We start from the raw sequence: 5,767 nt of genomic DNA, 5'->3' as shown, positions 1-5,767 counted from the left end.
AGCGACAGAAATATAATATGTAGTGAGTAGAGTTCCAGTAGAAGTCCCTTCAGACTTAATACCCTTTTTACCACTATTCCTCTGTAACACATTATTAAAAAACTAAACTGAACTTGCATGTTCATTTTTGAAGCTCTAATTTCTTATTTAGAAAATTAAACCTCTTTTCCTTCAAAACATTTAAATAGACCTCCACTGATGGGTTGGGGTAGGAAGTGGATGTTTTAATTTTTATGTCATTAGTCTGATTTGTTTAAAGAAGAGCAGAGAAACTTGAGAGTAAGTAGCGACATTTTATCAAACCATACATATTAGATATTTTATGTTCTAATTTTTCAGGCAATGATCTGTTTCTTTTACATATATATATATGCACATATACAGACCATTATTCAGTCCAGTACAATGGTATTAAAAACTAAAGGCACAAAATATCAAAATAGGTAGCTAACAAGCCCAGATAATACTATCACAGAAAACACATCAGGCATATAAAAAGCTTCCCCTCGGAGGCATCTTCAGGGAGGAGTGGGCTTCAGTGGTCACAGCTTCTTTATGCAGTTTTGCCATAATGGCCAAAAGTCCTTCACAACAATGTTTAAGCCATGAAACATAACATTTCTGTCTCTGACAATGTCAGACACACTTCCAGCTGGCTCCTCTGGACAAAACATGCACCAGACCTGACCCAGGCAGAGGAGTTTGGGGAGCCTTTGCGGAAACATAATTTAAAAAGACCAACAAATGAAGAGAAAACCACCTGAGTTTGAAGAAAAAGAAGAAATAATGTGAGAGCAGGAGGACATTCAGAAAGAGACTCATGGAAGTCACAATAGAGCAGGCAGGACATTGAGGAACAAAGAAGGCACAAGCCACAGGGGCAGGACAGGAGAGGCACCCAAGCAGGAGCAAGGGAGAAAAAAGCAAAACTCAAGGGAAAGATGAATAGAAGAGAAGGAAAAATGCTGGAACAAAAATATTCAGCCAGAGCAAGGCAAGAGCCCCAGGCAGGGGAAGAACAAATAGCTGCCCAAGCAGGGACTGGGAGGCAACCATGAAGTACATATGACTGTGAGCAGCTTCTGGTTTGTGAGATTCTTGGGAGGGGCCACAGGGGGCACTAAACTGGGCAGTGCTGTTCCTAAACCATGACAGGGATGAATCACAGGGTAATTAACCCTGCAAATATTTTAGTATTTTATGTGATACCCACAAGACCATAGGCAGAATTTAAAAAAAAAAGCTTATGCTGTCTGAAAGTTACACCCCTGCTTAGAAGGGAAGTAGAATTAATAGGCATAGCTTTGGAACTCATTCTTTCACTCTTTCTATAGCCCATGGCTGGTATTGGCCACTTTATGTAGAACAAATGAAATCTAAACAGTTGTATTTTACATTTTCAACTATGTACACATACTACAATAAATTGTTTTTCACCCTGCAGAAATTGACAAAAATATCAGAAATAAGTTAAACTGTAAAATCAAATGTTCTGAAAACCCACCATGTAAAAAAAATTAAGTGATCCATCTCTTTTTTCCCTTAGTTATCTGTCTTCTAAATATTACTCTCAACAAGCCCTTAGATGTTCACAAAAGACAAAAATTAATAGAGCAGGGAGAAACCTTACTGAAGTTTCAATATTTAAAAGGACAAATAAGATGAGCAAGGTAATTACAGGAAGACATAAATCCCAAAATAACAAGATGGCTAGTGAGAGTTGGATTCAGACTTAGATGACTCTAATATAAATAATGCCAATCAGCAAAGGTTTGAGGTAAAGCAGATCTTGTCAAATTAAGTAGATTTTTTCCCCTGATGGGAATAAAAGCTTAGTTGATAAGATAACAAAGCTAATCCAATATGTTACTATAAAGCATTTAGACTTGGTACTGCATGACATATCAGTTTAGTGCTCTGAGTGGTATACAGTTATCAGGTTGTATTATAAAGACTAAACCAACTTGTTCATGAATTTTAAATATGCAACTGCACACTAAAAGAAAAAAGTAATTTCCTAAGTTTCATCAGAGGTTGTTACTTGACACTTTACTATACAAAAATTTTCTTTACTGAAAGCATCACACATATAGTAACTGCGATAAGGAGTTAGGACAGGTGGCAGATCTGAATCTCTCTTTACCCACATGGTACCAAGGTCTTTTTCAACAGAACCAGAAATAAAGGCACAACCCATGCACAAGGTGGTCGAAGTACCGGTAAGAACAATCTGTGGGAAAAAAATGCTCAAATACAGTAACATAAACATTAATCCAGGTAGTATCTATTTTCCTGGTATGTTCTCAGGAAAAGAATTTTGCAGGATATAGTACCCATACATTTTATTCTGTTGCACTCCAATAACAGTGCCAGTTTTAGCATTCACAAGTCTAGAGGTTTGTTTAGGTTTTTTTAGATGGAGAAAATTCAGAACAGTCACAAAACATGGCAGGTATGACGGTGTTCTCTGTAGTACTGTGATTAACCAACTAACAGGAAGAGATGTTAATTAAAGAAATTTATAAACTGGAAATGAGCCTGGAATAATCTTGACTTTCTTCTCTACAGATTTATGCCGATAATGTTCCTAGAAAGTTCCTTCCACCAAGACAGACACCACAGGTTCCTTGGTCATACTACAAGCATTATTTTTTCTTAAAGTTGTGATTAAAATATTTTCCTAGTATTTCAGATTGTAATAAGGGTGCTTAAGTCAAAACAACACTTCTTATCTTGGCTAATGAGCACACTGTTCACTTCTTCATGGAATCAGCATATCTTGTGTATGAAGACAATCTCTATCTTTGCTCTTTATAGTAAAATTTTGTCGAAAATAATGAATTTCAGAGAAAATAACTGTTGCTGCTATTTCACAGAGCTCCTTTCAAGATATGTGCAATCTTTACTATGTGCAATACCCCAAAAGAACATTTGCTGGTGGAGAGACAAAAATTACTTCATGAGTACTGTAGTCCAAATTCCCTCTCACAAGGACCTTAGTACAGTCTTGGATTCTTGCATTTTACTGCAGTATTCAGTACCTCATATTCAGTTCTTAATTCAAGTAAACCTACGGACGTATTCTACATACCTGAGCCTAAATACATTTACCACCTCTTTGGTAACTATTTAATAAAACAATGAATACTTTCGTAAAAAGCAGTTTAACTGAAACTGTCCAAATATAAGGAAATTCTAAAAATATTGCGGTATGAAGTCAAATTTTAATCACACTGGCTCTAGTTTAGGAATCAGTATGAAAATCAAAGATATCCAAAGAATTATTCTTTAAAATAGTGTCTAAGAACTCTGAAACTAACATGTTACCAAAGCTTAGTAATTGTTTGATAGGCATTCTAAGTATGAAAAACTCCATGGGTATCTTAATACATAGCTATTCAGGCAGCCAGGTTCTGGCAACAGTGAAAAGTGATGGTCGAACAATTAATAAATAAATACTAAAGAAATTAATCATTATGATACATTTGCATTAATTTGCCGTAAAATTATTTCAAGAAGTATTTTACTGAAACTGTGTAGGACACAATGTCTAGAATGAAAGCCTACTTGCACTCATGGGACATGGAATTAGAAAAGGATTTAGAAGATCAAGCAAGAAATTCCCTAAGTCATGCTTTACTCAGTAATTCAAAGGATTAGGTACAGCTGTCATTTCTCACAGTAACCATTTCATACCATTCTGAAACAACTTAGAATTCTATTTAAAACACTTTATACATTTTTTTTTTAAAGTCATAATCATTCTACACATTCTAATAGTGAAAGTAGAGCAGTGTAAATTTTCAGGAAGAAAGAATGCATGCTCACACTCCCGTTGAGTGAAGTTTTTCTACAATTACTCTTATCCAGATAAGTTTCCTCAGCTAATGAGATATAGGGTAGCAAGTATGCCACAGGAAATCAAAGATGTGTATGCACACATGTTGCGGTGCATGCCTGCAAGTTCTAGTGCTCAAGAGACCAGCTGCAGGGGCCTGTGACAGACCAACCATGAGCCCCTGCGGTTGAAGAAATTATTTCTAGAGACTTCTCCTTTGTTCCCTCTTGAGTTGTGTATCATTGGTTCATTTGAATTGTGTCCCTGTCCCTCTTCCCTCTGACTGTCCCGGTTAGTCTGCACACCAAACCACTCCCCTTTCCCTTCCCCATATAACCCTTTGTCACTGGCTGTTTGGGGCCCGCAGCCTCCAGACTTCCAGCCCTCAGCCCGTCCCCGTCTCTCCGTCCCTTCTCGCCGTCCCTGGACCCTCACCCAAAGACCCTCAAATAAATCCCTGGAAGCCTGCAGACTGCATGTCATACATTCTTCTGCCCCACCTCGATTCCTGCTCGCCTCTGTCCCCCAGGGACTCTGCAGACTGGTCAGTGAGCCTCTCTACCAGAGCACACCCGGCAGGTGCGCGGTGTGGCGGCTCGCCCTTTCTGTGTGGCTTCGGGGCGTGCCGCCTGAACTCCAAAGTGAGAAGCAACACACACATACATGGAAACAGAGCTGACCAGTTCCCAAGGGCAATCAAAGTTGCCAAATTTTGCCAAAATACCAAAGAATTTTATTACATGAAATATATATATATGTATGTGTGTTTGCACGTGTGTGTGTATACATATATATACGAATGAGATATTTTTGTGTCTTACTTTATATAGGGCATGTAATTCCCTGGAAAGGGGAAAGTGGGGGAAGAAGTAGTAAAAATTAGTAATTTTTTCCACTAAATCCCATTTCACATTCTGCAGTGCTTTCTCAGACTCTTCTAATTCCGCTTGAAGGGTGAAGATATGTCCCATCTGCCAGACTGGGTCTTCTCTAAGTCCCTGAAGCCACCTCTATACTGAATAACTGTCAGAAGAACCTTGAAATCTTTCTTAACTTGTTTTTGCATAATAGCAAAAATAATCAGGTGTGACTTCATCTTTACAGAAAGAGCTACTCTCAGGATCCTAAATGTCGTCTTGACCAGTCCATGTTAACAGCCCTGAGCCAAAGTGCAGTAAGTAATTTCTGCAGACAGAGTTCAGTAATTGAGCAGTTCAGTGAGAGGAGGGTTTGTTGAAGAAGGTCTATGGCATCAGTTAAACAACCTTCAATTTATGATATTCCCTTTATACCACTTCTGAAATATTGCCACTTACCAATATGAAACTGTTACAAAAAGTGTTTATCGTGGTATTTTGGAAGGAAAGTAATACCTTTCAAGTCATTCACATTCTATCACACAACCTCAAGAAATTCCTTTAATAACAGAACTTTAATCACAAAAATAACCATCCACACTGTGTTTAATACAAAGGAAAGATTTTTTTTTCCCCAGCTAACACCTATAAAGGATTCCCAGTATCAATTCAAACATGGTCTTTAAAACAACTACAATAAGTTGTAGTGCAATTTCTTCTCTAAGCAGAAATGCCTGTTAGGAAGGATATAGATAACTTACGAACACAAAAGTCTTTTACCCAAATACCATACCTTGGAAGCCATATGGAGATTCCTTTGGTTGGAGAATCCAGGGAAGCACTACATAGTTTTACAATATGTTCTTTACTTTGCATACAGAACAAAGAAAATTATAATCAAAGACAAAAAATAAGACAATTGTCATGACCTCTGCTAAAAATTTTCCAATCTTTCCCCCAGCCTCATGGCCTTGTGCCGTAGAACAGAATCACAGAATATCCTGAATTGGAAGGGACCAACCAGGACCATCAAAGTCTGACACCTGTTCCTGTCCCAGCAGGGTCCGGGAGG

This window comes from Lichenostomus cassidix, chromosome Z (assembly GCF_008360975.1).
Source record: "Lichenostomus cassidix isolate B80296 chromosome Z, HeHo_3.0, whole genome shotgun sequence".
Classification (NCBI taxonomy): domain Eukaryota; kingdom Metazoa; phylum Chordata; class Aves; order Passeriformes; family Meliphagidae; genus Lichenostomus; species Lichenostomus cassidix.
This window is presented reverse-complemented; position numbering follows the sequence as displayed.